An 18,807-nucleotide genomic window follows, 5' to 3' on the forward strand; every position below is an offset into this window, starting at 1 on the left:
AGAAGGCAGTACGAATCTTCCTGGAAAAAGTGGGTCTCCTGCGTCAAGGCAAAAAATCCTACGGAGATCACCATTGATTTTGCATGTCCTTCTTCATTCACCTTCATGGACAAGGCTTAGCGGCCCACACGATTTCCACTTGTAAATCGGCCTTGACTAGACCACTCCTATACACCTTCCAGATTGATCTGTCCAGTGACATCTTCAATAAACTGCCAAAGGCATGCACTAGACTACGCCCAGCATCTCCACCAAAACCTATCTCCTGGTCCCTAGACAAGGTGCTCCATTTTGCTTCTAGCCTGGACAACGATTCGTGCCCTCTGAAAGACCTGACTCAAAAAGTTATCTTCCTTTTTGCTCTCGCCTCGGGAGCCCGAGTCAGTGAAATAGTGGCATTATCAAGAGAAGAGGGTCATATCCTATTCGAAGAGACAGGAGATCTTACCCTCTTCCCCGATCCGACGTTTCTCGCCAAGAATGAACTACCCACCAAGAGATGGGGCCCTTGGAGAATCTGCCCCCTGAAGGAAGATGTCTCTCTATGCCCAGTGGAGAGTCTTAAGGTCTATCTTCGAAGAACTTCAGACTTTGGTGGAGGACAACTCTTCAAAGGAGAAACCTCGGGTAGCGACCTGTCACTGAAACAACTAAGAGCGAAAATCACCTACTTCATTCGCAGAGCGGATCCTGACAGCACACCCGCAGGTCACGATCCTAGGAAAGTCGCCTCTTCTCTGAACTTTTTCAGAATATGGATTTCAAAAGCCTCAAGAGCTTTACAGGCTGGAAATCATCGCGCGTGTTCTTCAAGCACTACGCAAAACAGGTGCATGAAGTGAAACATCTCGTGGTAGCTGCAGGTAGTGTAATGAAACCTGCTGCTTAAATCTGCATAGAACAGTGAGTTATTTGGGACTCTAACTCTATGGGTGCCTGTGTTGACCCTATCGTGATACATAGTGATTTAATGGACACTTAGTGTTTCTAATAGACTGTTCTTTATCAAAGTGAAATGTCATAGAAATTTTACACATGTGCTACAGGCTTCTTTTGTCTTTGTTGATGATTTTAATGCTCACCATAGGGAGTGGTTAAGTTCTATCTCTCCTACCGATCGCCATGGCTTAAGAGCTTTAGACTTTGCCTCTGAATCAGGCTGTGAGCAAATCATAAATGAAGCTACTCACAGATCTGGTAATTGCTTGGACCTCGTATACACTGACTCCCCTGGCGTTATAACTAGTAAGGTTGGTTCTCCAGTCGGGACATCTGATCATGCCTTGATTTCATTATTAGTGAAGAATGAGCAGCCTGTCCCTGATATATCATATTCTTGTAAAATTTATATGAAATCCCAAGCAGACTGGAATGGGATTTTGCATGATCTTTTATGCTTGAATTGGTCACAATTATATAATAGTGTAGATCCTGTTGTCCCTTTGAATGAGAATCTAGTCAATATAATTGATAGGCGTATCCCTTCTCGTGTGCTAGGGTACCGAGTGAAGGACAAACCGTGGTTCAATGATGATTGTAGACGTGCTTATTTGGAGAAACAGGAGGCCTATCATCTTTGGAAGGGTAACAGATCAGATTTGACCTAGAACAACTATACTCAGCTTCGAGCTTTTGCTCAGAGAGTTTATGCCTCAACTGAAAAGGAGTACAATTTAACCATAAAAGAAACACTTTCTGGTACAACTCAGGAACATAAATGGTGGTCTACCCTTAAATCTGCACTCTTTGGTGTAGATGCAACAGTTCCTCCTTTACTCAAACCAGATGGCTCAGTCACTCACTGTCCAAAGGAAAAGGCAACCCTTTTGGCTGATGTTTTTGACAGTAAACAGAGTAATGAAAAACTTGAACTTCCTCATTCCTGTTTTCCTGAGGCTAAACTAACTAGTTTAGCTTTTCGATCTCGTGAGATTAAAGCTCTGTTGATGGACCTTGATGCTTATGGAGGTGTAGTTCCAAATGGTATTTTTCCTTTGTTTTTTATAAAGACAGCAGATTTCTTAGCTCCAAAGTTATCTGTTATTTTGCGCAAGTTAGCAAGAAGAGGAGCTTTTAGCACTAGTTGGAGAATTGGTAATGTTACTCCTCTATGTAAATGTGTTTGTGGTAGCTCAAGTCCCACTGATTACCGCCCAATTTCCATAACTCCCATATTATCTAAAGTTTTTGAACGTCTTCTGGCAAAACGTCTTAACAGGTTTGCTGAAGGTAATCATCTACTCCCTAGTTTGCAATTTGGTTTTCGTAAAGGCCTTGGAGCATGTGATGCACTTCTTACAATCTCCAATGCTGTACAGAAATCCCTTGATTGTGGTCGGGAAGTTCGTATGATTGGCCTTGATTTTAGTGCTGCCTTTGACCGTGTTAATCGTGAGGCCCTTGTTTTCAAACTGAAACAGTTGGGAGTGGGTGGGTCGTTTCTTAGCATTATTATTGATTTTTTAAGTAATAGATCTCAAAGAGTTGTTGTTGATGGGCACCATAGTGATTATAGGAATGTTATATCCGGTGTTCCACAGGGTAGTGTTCTTGGCCCATTACTTTTCATACTATATACACATGACATGTGGTTTGGCCTTGAAAACAAGCTTGTTGCATATGCAGATGATGCTACTCTCTTTGCATCAATTCCATCCCCTGAATGTAGATCTAGGGTTGGTGAATCCCTTAATAGAGATTTAGCTAGAATTAGTGCATGGTGCAAATTATGGGGTATGAAGTTGAATCCTAACAAAACTCAAAGTATGATTGTAAGTAGGTCAAGGACGGTGGCTCCTCAACATCCGGATCTCAGTATTGATAATGTTTCTTTAAATATGTATGACTCTTTCAAAATTTTAGGTGTGATTCTCGACAGTAAATTTACTTTTGAGAAACATATAAGGTCTGTGTCTTCTTCAATTGCACAAAAAATAGGCTTATTGAGAAAGTCTTTCAAGATTTTCAGTGATCAATCTATTCTGAAGAAGTGTTTTAATTCTTTCATTCTACCTTGTTTTGAATATTGTTCTCCTGTCTGGTCTTCAGCTGCTGATTCTCATCTTAATTTGTTGGACAGAAACTTACGGTCGATTAAATTTCTTATTCCTGATCTAGATTTTAATCTTTGGCACCGTCGTTCAATTAGTTCATTATGCATGTTGCATAAGATTTTTCATAACTCTGACCATCCTTTACATTCAGATCTCCCTGGACAATTCTATCCTGTTCGTAATACTAGGCAGGCAGTTAATTCTAATAGCCAGGCCTTCTCCATCACGAGACTCAATACTACGCAGTATTCTAGAAGTTTTATTCCAGCTGTTACCAAGTTGTGGAATGATCTTCCTAATCGGGTGGTTGTATCAGTAGAACTTCAAAAGTTCAAAGTTGGAGCAAATGCTTTTTTGTTGACCAGGCGGACATGAGTCTTTTTATAGTTTATTTATGACATATTTGTTTTTGATGTTGTTAATAGTTTATATATGACATGTCTGTTTTGACGTTGTTACTTATTTTAGAATTATTTATTGTTAATTTGTTCTCTTCATTTATTTATTTCCTTATTTCCTTTCCTCACTGGGCTATTTTTCCCTGTTGGAGCCCCTGGGCTTATAGCATCTTGCTTTTCCAACTAGGGTTGTAGCTTGGATAGTAATAATAATAATAATAATAATGCTCTCGAGCATGGAGTGTTTTTTGTTTTGTTTTGGACTATAAAAGACTGGCGTTCCCCTGGGAACTTGTGTTTCTGAAAAGCGAAATTTCCTTTTCAGATTCAAGATCACCGTCTTTAATTTTCTATGTACATTATTCATTATTATTGTAAATAAATTCTATAATCATTATTGTAATTACTTCTATAATGACTTGCAATTTTAGAAATAAAATGTCTATTTTATTTACCATGTGCGTCTCCTTTCGCTCCTATTCTTTATTAGGAAATATACGATTGTTATAGTTTTATTTATCTCTTTCCTATCTGATTACAAGAATAATATAAGTATTTATATTATATACTCACCTATGTCTTGATAATATTCCTACTCGAATATTACCCTTTGATCTGTCTCCGAGACCAGCACGATCTCTCCACCAGGTGAGTAGTTCTTCACCGATCACTTCGAGATATTCCTCTTGTCCACCAGGACTTCCCTGCCAGGGGGGCAGGAAGCCAGTTCATCGTAGAATCTCTGGTAAGGACAATTACTAAAATTGTCATAGTCTTTACGGTCTCCAGACCATAGGAATATTGCTCGAAGCCCTAGGCACTTGGATTAAGGGAAAAAATCCACGATACATTAATTCTCTGGAACACTTCCATCAGGACGACATGGCTTGAGCCCAAAAAACGGATTTTGAGCGAAGCGAAAAATCTATTTTTGGGTGAGATAGCCATGTCGTCCTGATGGACCTTCCCTTCTATTCTAGTTCAGCCTTTCAGGCCCCTCCCTGACCTACTGTATCGCGGAGATTGGTAGGAGCTGAGCTCAGGATGAAGACGGACGTGACGTCATTTAACAATGGCGTCCGTTTGTTTATGTCTCGAGTACCAAAAGTAGCCACGAATGAGAGTAACTTTGGAACGGCTCCTCAGTTACTCATCCACCTTCCCATATTGAAGCGTTAACTCTATATGGGAGCAAATAGCTATGTGGCGTGTTAATACATGGGTCCCCTGCTGATATACGATATCCTAGAGGGAAACCTTTAGGGTACTCGCACCAGAAGTTAGAATTCTGTGATAACCTTTAGTTTAATTCTCTGGGAATATCCACTGTAGTTAAATATACCCTAGGAAGCTACTGAAGGAACCTTCCATAAGGACGACATTGCTATCTCACCCAAAAATAAATTTTTCGCTTCACTCAAAATCCATTTATTAAAGCAAATAATGCCGGGAAGGGTCGTTCTGGCTAACTAAATGTACAGAAAGAACGACGTTAATTACGATCTCAATCGAAAAGCAAAACTGGCAAGAGCTTACATTTACACAATTCAAAGATATTACTTAACTTTCCAGTAGCTGATGAGGCTGGTGAAGACATCATAGCGACAAATAACTCCAAAATAGCGAGAGATAACACGGGATAACACCGGTCAACGAAGCTACAAGAGAAAGAATGGCTTGGTGGCGCCTCGCGGTGGTGATTCGGCGCACTATTTACAGTACAATAGGAGTGTCGAGAGAGTTGTCTCTTTAACGATTCTCCTTATTCTTGCCACTCTTTCCCCTCGAAGCGAAAGCGCTATTGGGGGTGTAGATAGCCATGAGACATGTCAAGAATACGTCCTCTGATATTACGCGATATCCCTTTTAAAGTTTTAAGGGATATTCGCTCCAGGAGTTAGAATTCTGGATACCTTTGGTAAATTCTCTGGGATATAACACTGTAGTTAAATATACCTAAGAAGCTACTAATGAAGGAACTTCCATCACGACGACATGGCCTGAGCCCAAAAAAGATATTACTGTGTAAAATTTTCCCCTTCCAAGATAGTATACGAGAGTTTCGGTGACCGATTCTCACTGCACCTAGGCTAACTAGCCTAGGGGCTTTAGTATACTTTCATACATGTCCCCAATTGCCCTTGTATCGTCTTTTAAGTGGAGACTGACACCTCCTATACCTTTTAAGTCGATACCAATCTCCTTGGGAGATTTAAGAGCAATTCCTTTTCCCTCTGACTAGCCTAGGCTAACCCTAGTCGGCTTTGCTGTGAATTTTATTCAGGCAAATCTGGACTGGAGTATTCCCGTTCCCCTTTCTCAACCACTGAGTTGGTTTTGAGTTTAGGACGGGACAACAGAGTAATTGTCTGTGATCGGTGGCCACCTGGTTTGGCGAACTGACTTCCTAAATCGGGTTAGGCTACCGATGCAGGAGGCTAGACCTCCCTAAGCCATCTCCTGGAGGCATTATATGATAATGCCTTCTCCCCGCGGCCTAGCAGACAGTCCTGTGCCGACAAATCCTAAGCCGAAGAATTGAATTCTTCCCTTGCTTAGGGTCTCCGACACTAAATTCTGTTCCTCCTTTGAGATAAGCGGCCTGGGTGCCGCCTTCTCACCCTGTCAGACTAACCTAATCTAGGGAATTGAATTCCCTAGCCCTATGGTTGTCTTTCTCTGGATCAGAATCTTTTAGGTTAGGTAAGACCTATCAGGTACTAACCTCACCTACAGGACCCTTGCCCCTCCCCTGCTGTCCTTTAGTGTTGGCCTAGCCTTCACACATCCTGTCCATTATTCTACAATCGACCCTATGGGTAGATTGAGGGATTGGCTTAGGCTCTCTGTCGGCCGTCGACTGAGTTGACTGCCGGCAGAGATCCCCCTATCTTTAGAGTGTTCTTCAGTCCTCACTTGGACTGCCTTCCATGGCGCCACTATTGATATTGGGGGTTATGGTTGGATGGAAGCCCGAATATAATTCCCCCTTCCATATGAACCCTCATTCCGGATGAAGGTATGCAAGGCTGAGCCTTTGCTTCACCTCCCATCTGTGCTTTCTCTCTGTCTTACCATCCACCCTGGGCCAGCCGCCGGCACCTAGAGCGCCGGCGGCCTCTCTGGCGACGATCCGCCGTCAGGTTGCTCTGCCGCCGCTTGCCATGGATTGCCGTTGATCGGTGACCCGATGGTGGCCAACACATGCCGGCCGGCTGCTTACAGCCGGTCGACCAATTTTCTGAAGACATAACCTTCTGCCGACAGCCGGCGGGTCCGCCCTTAGAGGGACCCCCGGCTGCCGGCAGCAGAGCGACTGCCGGTGGCCCGCCGCCCTATACCTAAGATGGCAGTATACCTTCAATAGCCCACGGTAATGCCGGCGTATGCCAGTAGGCACTACAGTACTAGCTGCGGAGCGGTCATAGTCACTGCGATATTGATATTCCGCACGACACATGCCGCTGTGCGGTCCGTGCTGTAGCCCACACATTTCTTCCAACCTACAAGGTGCTTCATGGGCAGCCTATTATGAGACCACCACACCAAGAGAGCGATTCTCTCTGGCTTAGATAAAGATCAATGATAATTTTTATTCAACTCCCAATATTGAACCTTAGAAGACGGTGTTAAAATTACACCTTATATCCAAAGGATATTACCTTCTCCCTTAATTCGACTAGAATTTAGTATTCAATATTGAAGGAGGTCATAGCAATGGGCTGGACAGGAAACACATGTGGTTGTCTTTCCTCTTTCCCTTCTAGCTTACCTATCCTAAGCTAAGCTATATACAACATTGTATGATGAAATTTTGAGATATTCCACCGAATACTCATCTGCTTTTCTTTCTTTACAGGAGGAGCATCCCGAGTGTGGGAACCATTTCTGCAAGGTCCCCAGTAAGAGCTTCTGCGGCCATGATATGTGCAGGACCCACGCGCGCTGCGCAACTACGAAAGGATCTCTGAAGTATTGGGACCCCCAGGTATGTGACGTTTGTTCAAAACTGGTTACTGAGACTTTTGATGATCAAAAGTCTAATGAGTCAAGGGATGCAGCAAGAGAGACGCTGCAAAAATGGGTCAGGGGCTTCCAGAAGAACACCACTGGCCCATACCTTCCTAATGAAAGGATGAGGGCTTGTTTATTCCCCAGGGCATCTTCGGATGCAGTTATTCCCCAAACTCAGCCTGAGATTCCCCTCGTACAAATTCCAATGGAATCTGATGTTTCTGATGCCTTGAAGGACATCCAACTAGAGGACGACATGTCGGTAGTTTCCGAAGAGATGGAACGAAGTCTTCTGGTTGAAGAGCAGGATCAGGAGACTGTTTTACCTCCTGAAGGCGACGAAGAGAAATCCGAAATCATTTCGGTTTCATCGGCTACGGTGGCTGAGCCTGTCCCGTCGACCTCTTCTGCCCCACAGTTAGACATGATTAGCCATACGCTAACTTCTCTCCTGTCCATGTTCCAGGACTTGAAGAAACAATCGTCCGAGAAGGAGGCTTCACTGCGGACAGAGATGCACCAACTCGTGTCTACATGTTTAGCCCCCAAGAAGCTAAACGTCAAGGATCTTCCAGCCTTTTCTGATATTAATCCTTGGAGATATGCTGAGCACATGCCCATGTTAGGGGGGAAGATCTTCCTATCCGACAAACTGAGCACTGTCCCAGTCAACGTCGTCGAGTTTTGGCCCAGCAAGGGGTCCTACCCGGATTGTTACGTCCGCTTGAGAACGGAACCCCCTTCTAAAGAAGAAACAGAGCCGAAAGAGGTCATCATACTAGACCTCCCCAAGGCCCAGGACTTGTTTACGAAAACCTTGAAAGAGAGGGCATTCACTAGCTCCAAGTTGCTGGCTCTCAGCAAGAAGCACCCGTCCTTCATTGCTGATTCTTCCGTGCCTTCCCCTTTATGGAAAAAGGGTTCAAGGCAGCCTTAAAGGCAGTCGAGGCAGGGAAAGCTTGCCCTACACTCAAAGAGTGTAGTGTAAGCCATTCTCCCTTGCCCTACCATCAGATGATGCAGACTGGAAGGATGTCTATAACACCTTCTCAGTTGGGAAGCTGGAGGCCGACATTGCCGGACGTCAGTTCGGAGAAGACCTCCCGAAGTTGTCAGACTTCCACCTGCGCAGGGAGCATGAAACAAAGGAGAGACTCGCCGCCTCTATGTCCTTACAAACCAGACTAGAGACGATGGCAAGCGTCCCCGACACCCCAGATATGTACATGGTCTTTGCCAAAGCGCATTTGGCAACGGTCACCAAAGACCTTTATAACTTCAATAAAGCCAGACGGGCTTGCAGGGAGTTCGTGTTTGCCTCGGCTGCGGTGAGACACGAACCCAGGAAGCTGATAGCCTCCAACGTCTGGGGAAAAAAACTCTTCCCGAGCGAAGTGGTCAAAGAGGTCGTTGATCGAGCCGCAATGGAGAACAGGAATCTCCTCCATGAATGGGGCTTGTCCTCAAAGAGAAAATCTTCCGATGAAGAGGGTCCCCAACCAAAACGGAAGACCAAACGACCCAGAGTGCTCTCTCGCCCTCCACGACAACAACAACAGCTACCCATGGCCACGGTGCCCCAGACGGTGGCACAACCACCTACCACTTTCCAGCTGGTGCCCCAACAGGTGGCTACTCAGTCGCCCGTCTTCACCCCAGCCTTTGAAAGGCAATCGACGACCTTTCGGCCGAAGTCTCGAGGTTCCTTTCGAGGTTCCTCTAGATACCCCTCCAGAGGTAGGGGCAACAAAGGTGGACGTGGCCAAGGAGGCAAGTCCGCCAACCAGCACTCCAAGTGAGATGCTACCGGTAGGAGGGAGACTTCTCCTCTTCCGGGATCGCTGGACCTTCGATCCCTGGGCCCACAGCCTAATCAAGAACGGACTAGGGTGGAGTTGGAATGCAGCTCCACCGATCTTCTCTCAGTTCTTCCAACACTCAACCCCCGTATTGGAAGAATATGTTCAAGAAATCCTAGACAAGAGAGTTGTAAGGAGGGCAAAGTCCATCAAATTCCAAGGAAGGCTGTTCTGTATGCCGAAAAAAGACTCAGAAAGACTCAGAGTCATTCTGGACTTATCACCACTCAACAAGTTCATAGTGAACAACAAGTACAGAATGACGACTCTTCAACACATAAGGACCCTACTGCCCAAACAGGCATACACAGTCTCCATAGACATGGCGGACGCATATTGGCATGTTCCGATCAACCGCCAAGTTTCCCCCCTACCTAGGATTCAAACTGCAAAAAAGGCAGTATGTTTTCAGAGCCATGCCCTTCGGGCTAAACATAGCCCCAAGGGTATTCACAAAGCTTGCGAACGCAGTCACTCGTCAACTACGCCTAAAGGGAGTTCAGGTGATATCCTACCTTGGCGACTGGCTGGTATGGGCATCATCCGAAGAAGAATGCACGCAAGCCTCCAAGGAAGTGATCCAGCTCCTGGAACACCTAGGATTCAAGATCAACTTGGAAAAGTCTCGACTATCTCCAGCTCAGAAGTTCAAATGCTGGGTGTCCACTGGAACTTACAGTCACACTGCCTCTCCATTCCAGAAAAGAAGAGGAGAGAGATAGTGGGATCTGTCAAGAGACTTCTTCAATCCGACAGGATATCAAGAAGGCAACAGGAGAGAGTGTTGGGGTCCCTCCAGTTCGCCTCAGTGACAGACCCAGTATTGAGAGCTCAATTAAAAGATGCATCAGGAATTTGGAGAAAATACGCATTAAACGCTCGAAGAGATCTACAAAGACCGATACCAACTCGTCTGCGATCCCTCCTCAAGGCATGGTCGGAGGCCAAGTACCTGAAGAAGAAGGTACCCTTACAACCGCCTCCACCTTCAGATACCGTTCACATGGATGCCTCAAAGGAAGGGTGGGGAGGCCACTCTCACCATCGGAAAGTCCAAGGAACCTGGTCCTCCCTCTTCAAGACCTTCCATATCAACATTCTGGAAGCCATGGCAGTTTTTCTCTCACTGAAAAACCTGAAACTTCGCTGCTCAATCCATATCCGACTGGTACTGGACAGCGAGGTTATAATAAGATGCCTGAATCGACAGGGTTTGAGATCGCCTCAAATCAACCAAGTGATATTGGCCATCTTCCGCCTGGCGGAGAAGAAGAGATGGCACTTACTTATCAGCTGTCCACCTTCAAAGGTTCCGCAATGTGACGGCGGACGCTCTATCCAGGCTCAACCCGATAGAATCAGAATGGTCCCTTGACGCAAGATCATTCTCCTTCATCTTACGCAATGTCCCAGGACTGCAGATAGACCTCTTTGCAACAAGCGACAACAAGAAGCTACCCCGGTATGTAGCCCCGTACGAGGATCCTCTAGCGGAAGCAACGGACGCGATGTCTCTAGACTGGAACAGATGGTCCAAGATCTACCTGTTCCCTCCAACCAACCTTCTGATGAATGTCCTCAACAAACTGAGATCCTTTCACGGAACAGCAGCAATAGTGGCCTACAAATGGCCCAACAGCGTATGGTTCCCCCTGATAACGGAACTACGCCTGAAGCTGATCCCGTTGCCGGATCCAGTTCTGACTCAGCAAGTGCAGAAGTCGACTGTCTCAGCTTTATCACAGAAAACCCAGAACCTTTACCTCATGATTTTCTCACCTTAGCAGTCAAGAAAAGGCTTGGGATTTCAAGGGACAGTATTAACTTTCTAGAAGAATACAAGTCGAAATCAATGAGAAGACAATACGAGTCTTCCTGGAAGAAATGGGTCGCCTTTGTCAAGGCAAAGAAACCAAAGAAGATTTCAACGGATTTCTGTTTATCCTTCTTCATCCATCTCCATGAACAATGTTTAGCAGCCAACACGATTGCCACGTGCAAATCTGCCCTGACCAGACCCTTGCTGTACGCCTTCCAGGTGGACTTCTCCAATGATATCTTCAAGATTCCAAAAGCCTGCGCTAAACTTCGGCCCGCAGCTCCTCTGAGGCCCATTTCATGGTCCTTGGATAAGGTTCTTCACTTAGCATCAACCTTGAACAACGAAGACTGCTCTCTAAAAGACTTGACTCAAAAAGTGATATTCTTATTTGCACTAGCCTCAGGAGCCAGAGTTAGCGAAATAGTGGCCCTCTCGAGGGATGATGGCCACATTCAGTTCACAGACTGCGGAGAACTGAACCTTTTTCCGGACCCAGCGTTTCTAGCCAAGAACGAGCTGCCCACTAAAAGGTGGGGTCCCTGGAGAATCTGCCCTCTGAAGGAAGAAGGACCCCTATGCCCAGTGGAATGCCTAAAGGTCTATCTTCGTAGAACTTCAGACTTTAAGGGAGGTCAGCTTTTCAGGGGAGAAACATCAGGTTCAACATTGACCTTAAAACAACTAAGGGCGAAGATCACCTTGTGGAGGATTTATTTTTTCATTTTTATTTTTTTTTGCCAAATCCTGAGAGAGAGAGAGAGAGAGAGAGAGAGAGAGAGAGAGAGAGAGAGAGAGAGAGAGAGAGAGAGAGAGAGAGAGAGAGAGGTAGTTAGTGTATCGATTGTTTGTGGTGAGAAAGACTGTTGGTTTAAATGAGATTGTTTGTTTATGTTTTTAGCTAGGTTACGACAGAAGTAAATGTTTCGGAGCGAATTTACTATTATTTTTACCAGCGTGGAAGTGTTCATTGGTTTTCAAAAGTAAGTACAGTTTTGTTTATCTTTGCTTGTCGTGTTTGTGAATGATAGGAACAATTTATTATTTATCTTTGATTATAGTGCGATAGTTAAGTTAGTTAGGAGTGTTCGTAAGTGTTTTTCTTTTTTATTTTGGCAGGCCGTGATTCCTCCTTTGGAGAGACCAAAGTTTTTCAGAAAGTGGATGTATTGTTGATGACTTGGCCTGTATTACGATTTTGTTTGGACTGCTTTTTGGATTGTTGAACTGTTGATGACCTAGGCCTGTGAATTAAGATATCGTATGATGATGATGATGATGATGATATCGACGTCAATGACACCCATGAACCCGAGGAGTTAAGGCCGTTATGGAAATTTAAGACAGTCTTCGGGTTTCATATAGTGGTGTTGTGCCATAAAAAACAGTTGGCTTGTGTGTATAGACAGTGTTGGTCTCTATAAAATATATATGAACACAGATATTTATTTGGGTGTTGGTGTGCGGTTGATTTAAGTTTTGTTGATTATTTGAATGGTGGTTATTGTATATTTAGTGTGAAGTTTATGATTAGTTTTAAGTGTGATTATTATTTTGATTGTGGATTATTTATGTTGAGCATTTTAGTTTTAAGAAATATAGTATTAAGGGTATGTTTTGTTTTGATTTTTGTCCTTTTTTCCAAGAGTCCCGCTGCTGATAACGTAAGGGGAAAGTTTGTTTTGTGGAGACCACTGTTAGTAAGTGTGATTCAGGGTGTGGGGGTTGTTTTGCAACATCCCGCCACAACCTATTTCATTCGCAGAGCGGATCCAGACAGCACACCCGCAGGTCATGTTCCGAGAAAAGTTGCTTCGTCTCTGAATTTCTTTCAAAATATTTCTTTTGAAAGTCTTCGCCCTTACACTGGATGGAAGTCATCCAGGGTCTTTTTCAAGCATTACGCAAAACAATTACAGGAAATCAAACATTATGTGGTGGCAGCAGGTAGTGTACTAAAACCTGCCGCTTGATTACTGCGAAGAACAGTGCACTAATTGGGACTTTTTAGTGAAGGGTGTACATGATGGACTCTTATAGTGTATCATGTTGAGTGATGTGTCTAGTACATGGCACTATAGACTGTTCTAATTACACGGGTGGCAGAAGCATAAAAGACTGACATATGTGCCATGCATATTTATATGCAAGTGTTCCTTTTGTAACAACAGAATCCATAGTGAAATATTCCATATTTCCCATAGAGTGGCTTGTGTTTCCTTTTCAGATGAAACCTTATTACTAGTTATGCTTCCTCACAGAAATTCTCAGTGAAAATTGTGATTGATTGTACATGTTACAACCCTTGATTTCTATATTCTATTTGTTAATAAACATAGTTAGGAATCTTTGCATCTCATATCGCCCCAAATATCCTAAAACATACAAATAAAGGGTGTTAGAGCTACTTTTTATCCTCTTATTTTTGGAAAAATATTCAGAACAAAGGTTATTATTGTTCCAAGCAAACAATTATCAGATTATATGTTATGCTATTGAGTTCAGTCCCTAGTATGACTGATTGTACCAACCTGTTTACCTTACTGATTTAAAGTTCCCTACATGATTGTAAACCTGTCTATCTTGTCTCCAATGAACAAACAGACTCGGGAGGTATCAGTAATCTACACAGATCAATTCCATTCAGAGTACAAACTATGCTTTATGTATATGAGGACACTAATATACAACTTGTTTGCTAGACTTGTTCCTTGAACTCACAATCATCGGGTTTTTCTCCTAGAGTCTTCCAAGACTCTTCCCTGTAGGGGGCAAGAAGCACTGACATAGTCCATGATCAGTTGAATGGTGTATGACAGTAACACCAGGTGTCTCTAGGTCTAGATGACCAAGAAAAATTTCATCTCGAGGTGATTAGCACTATTGAAAATCCACAGATACATTAATGCTGTGGTAAACTTCCATCAGGACGATATGGCCCGAGTCCAAAGAACGGATTTTGAGCGAAGCGAAAAATCTATTTTTGGGTGAGGTAGCCATGTCGTCCTGATGGACCCACCCTCCTTTGACAAAGGATAAATGAATCCCTCCCTAATGTACTGTATCTGTAGCACCTCATTAACGCTACAAAGAATGACTAGATGGTGCCACACGGTGGCGTACTGGCGCTCAATCACAGTACGAGTAGGAGTGTTGCCTTAATAACAGCTTTCCTACAATTTTTGCCACTTTCCCCTCTCGAAGCGTAAATGCTATTATGGGTGTAGATAGCTATGTGGCGTGTCAAGAATACGTCCTCTGATCTTATGCAATATTCCTTTAAGATAATACAAGGGATACTCGCGCCAGGAGTTAGAATTCTGGATACCTTTAGTAAAATTCTCTGGGATATATCACTGTAGTTAAATATAACCTAGGAAGCTACTAAGAAGGAACTTCCATCAGGACGACATGGCTACCTCACCCAAAAATAGATTTTTCACTTCGCTTAAAATCCGTTTAGTATACTTTCATACATGTTCCCTGGTTACCCTCGTGTATCATTTTATCAATTCAGGCGGAGATACATATCTCCTAGAATTATTATATAAACCGATACTCGTCTCCAGTAGAGATTTAAGGGTAATCCCTCCTTCCCTCTGAGTGTAGCCTTAGGTTACAATACTAGTTAGTCTTGCCTTCGAGTAGACACTCAGGCTTGAATAGGCTAGTGTTTTCTGTCTCTTCCCTAGGCCAGCAGATAGCAGGCTTTGGGTTTCGGTCAGAACCTCAGAGTAAATGGTCTTTTGCCGGCTGCCGGCCGGCAGGGGGAATAGTCATTCCTCTGCCGGACTAGGCTGCCGGCATAGGAGGCTAGACCTCCCTAAGCCGCACTTGAAGTGGTTGTATGATGCCGCCACTTTCTCCCTGCGGTCTAGAAGACTAGTCCTGAGCTCGCAGACCCTAGGCTGAAGAATAGACATTCTTCTGCCGCCTAGGATAGCGCCGGCACTGGAACTCTGTTTCTCCCTTGTTGAGAGGAGGCGGCAAGTCTGCTGCCATCCCCTTAACTGTATTGGCAGACCCTAGGCTGGAGAATAGATATTCTCCTGCCGCCTAGGATGGCGCCAATACTGAAACAGAGTTTCTTGGGAGTGTGGTAGGACCGGCAACCCTGCCGGCTCCTTCTACACCTCATACAGGACCCTTTACCCTCCCCCCTCTGTCCTTTAGTGATGGCCAAGCCATCGCAACCCTTTGGCCGTCGTCCTACAATTTCACCACTTGCCGGCGGGTTGTAAGGCCGGCCAGGGCTCCTACATGCAGCGGCTTAGTCGCTCAGCCTTCCCTTATGGACGCAAGGCTCCGAGAAAAGCTGTGCCGGCTGGGCCGGCTGCCGGCGGGAGACCCCTATACTGTAGAGTGTTCTTCAGTCCTCTCTTGGACTGCCATCCACATACCAGTGGCCGGCAGAGACCGGCAATGGTTTGTGTTTGGATGGAAGCCTGAATGATACATTCTTCCCTTCCATTTGAACCCTCTTTCTGGAGGAAGGCAATAAGACTGAGTACTTACACCTTTATTTATTGTCAATACACATTTAATAAGGTTCCCTTCACTCTTTGCTTTCTCTCTCTCTATCGGCTAGCACCGCCGGGTACTAACCTAGCCGGCAGTTGCTGGCCGGGTTCATGCTGCCGGGCACTACCCCTGCCGGCGCCTTGGGTGTGCCGACACTACCCCACCCGGCGAGACGCCGGCTGGACTGACCTAGCCGGCAGAATCCGGCCAGGTCGATGCTGCCGGCCACTACTCCAGCCGGCAAGGCACCGGCTGGACCGGTGCGCCGACACTACCCCAGCTGGACTGTGCCGCCAGGTGCTAGCCTAGCCGGCAACATGCCAGCTAAAACTACAGTATATGATTATGCAGTAGCCAGCATATTTGCAGTATAGATCATACTGCAGACAGAAAACTATAGTATAAATTATACAGTAGTTATTTTCCAACATACCTTGTGTATCCATGCACAGTCTGTTGAGACCAATTATATATGGTAAGAAAAGATTTCTTTCCACATACTGATAGATGATCAGTTACAATTTACCCTCATTATTAAAACCTTTGGAAAGTCAGTGTTAAGTTACACTTATCTATCCATACAGGTTAGAATTCTTCCATTGGGTTTCCTGAATAGGAAAACTCTAGGTTTTAATTTTGGGGGAGGTCGCAGCAATTGGCTGGACAGGAAACACAAGTATGTGTATTTCCTAATTCTTTTCTAGCTTGTCTGTCCTAAGGTAAATGCAATAAATATGCAAAAATATTAATAATAATATTTAGTTTATCAGGTGAGATGAACTACTGCATACTCATTTATTTTTCCTCTTTTTACAGGAGGACCATCCCAAGTGCCTGAGAGTCTTTTCCAATGTGAGGAGCAAGGACTTCTGTGGCCATGTAGAGTGCAGGGCTCATTTTCTCTGCTCCATCTCCAAGGGACCTCTGAAGTGCTGGGACCCCCAGGACTGCAATGTTTGCAAGGCCTTGGTTACTGAGGCTTTTGATGACCCCAAGACAGCGGAGTCAAGGGATGCAGCACGGAGTAAGCTGCACAGATGGATTCGTGGCTTTCAGAAGAATGCCACGGGGCCTTACCTTCCAAATGGCGATTGGGGATGCTGTTATACCCCAGCAAAAACCTGAGATCTCTTGCGTCCAGATTTCCGTAGATTCGGACGTCTCTGACGCGATGAAGGACATTCACCTAAATGAGAGGATGTCGGAGGTGTCTGAGGGCACCGAGAAAGACCTTCTAGCAGAAGGTCTAGAAGAGGAGTCTACCCTGGCTCCCAAGACTAAAGAGGATGATGTCGAATCAGAGTCCGTTTCATCGGTTCCGGCCCCAGAACCAGTACCCTCTACGTCTTCTGCTCCTCTATCAGATGACATGGGTAAAGCTTTGGCTAGTCTCATGGCTATGATGGAGAGTCTTCGTAAGCAGAACGAAGAAAGGGACACTGAGTTGAAGAGAAGGATGGACCATCTCGCTGCGTCCCATGGGTCTCAGAGGATACTCAACGGGAAAGATCTTCCTCCTTGCTCTGTTGTGAACCCTTGGAGGCATGCAGAATAAATGCCTATTACCAACGGGAAGATTTTCATTTCAGAAAAGCTGGGGGCTGTCCTCATAGAGGATATCGACTTTTGGCCCAGCTTCAAGTCTTACCCAGACTGCTTCGTCAGCTTGAAGGCGGAACCTGTGTCCAAGGAGGAGACAGAACCAAAAGAGTTCATAGTTCTTTACCATGAAAAAGCTCAGGCTCTGTTGGCAAGTAGCCTGAAAGAAAAGGGCTTCACTAATTCAAAAGTGCCAGCCCTTAGCAAGAAACGCCCTTCTTTTCTTGCTCCAGATAAACTAGCCTTTCCCTTTACAGCAAAATGGTTTAAAGCAGTCATGAAGGCAGTGGACGCAGGTAAGCCTTGTCCTACACTCGAGGAGTGTAGACCCTCATCCCTAGCCCTGCCTACGGACGAGAAGGACTGGAAGGAAATCCACCTTACCTCCTCAGTCGGGAAGTTGGAGGCGGATATTGCTGGATGCCAGTTCAGCGAAGACCTCCCTAAGCTGTCTGACTTTCTCTTTCGAAGGGAGCAAGGGACAAAGGAGAGACTTGCCGCATCCCTGCCCCTCCAGATTTGCTTGGAGGCAATGGCAAGTGACAACAGATACCCAGATGTGAACATGGTCGTGGCCAAATCACATTTGGCTACGCTGGTCAAAGACCTATATGGTTTCGTTAAGGCCAGAAGCGCATGTAGGGAGTTCATGTTTGCTTCGGCTGCAGTGAAACACGAACCTAGGAAGCTGATAGCCTCCAATATCTGGGGAAAGGACCTCTTCCCGAGTGAAGTTGTCAAAGAAGTAGTGGACAAGGCTGCCACGGAGAATAGAAATCTTCTCCAGAAGTGGGGCATGTCGGCGAAGAGGAAGTCTTCCCCGGATGAGGGTCCCCAACCAAAGAGGAAGACAAAAAGGACCCAGGTTGCCCTCTTGCCCTGTCAGACAACAGCAGCAACAGCAGCAACAACTTCCCGCAGTTCCCATGACCGCGGTGCCCCAGATGGTGGCACAACCCCAGCCGACTTACCAGATGGTGCACAGTCACCAACATTTAACCCTGCGTATGAGAGGCAGACCACTACCTTTCGTCCTAAAGGTAGAGGGTCGAAAAGGGGCTCCTCTAGCTACCCCCCAAGAGGAAGAGGGGGTAAGGGAGGACGCAGTCAAGGAGGCAAGTCTTCCGGACATTCGAAGCAATGAGATACTTCTGGTAGGAGGAAGACTCCAAAGATTTCAGGATCGCTGGACCTTCGAACCTTAGGCCCACAGCCTAATCAAGAACGGTCTAGGTTGGAGCTGGAGGACAGCTCCACCATCATTTCCTCAATTCTTCCAACACTCCACCCCCGTCCTGGAAGAATACACCCGAGAACTCTTGAGCAAACGGGTGATAAGGAGGGCAAAATCCATCAAATTCCAAGGAAGGCTGTTTTGTGTTCCCAAGAAGGACTCAGACAAACTCAGAATCATTCTGGACTTGTCGCCACTCAACAAGTTCATAGAAAACAACAAGTTCAGGATGTTAACTCTTCAACACATAAGGACCCTGCTGCCTATTGGCATATTCCAATCAACTGCCCACTCTCCTCCTACCTAGGAT

This window comes from Palaemon carinicauda, unplaced genomic scaffold, assembly GCF_036898095.1.
Source record: "Palaemon carinicauda isolate YSFRI2023 unplaced genomic scaffold, ASM3689809v2 scaffold6, whole genome shotgun sequence".
Classification (NCBI taxonomy): Eukaryota; Metazoa; Arthropoda; class Malacostraca; order Decapoda; family Palaemonidae; genus Palaemon; species Palaemon carinicauda.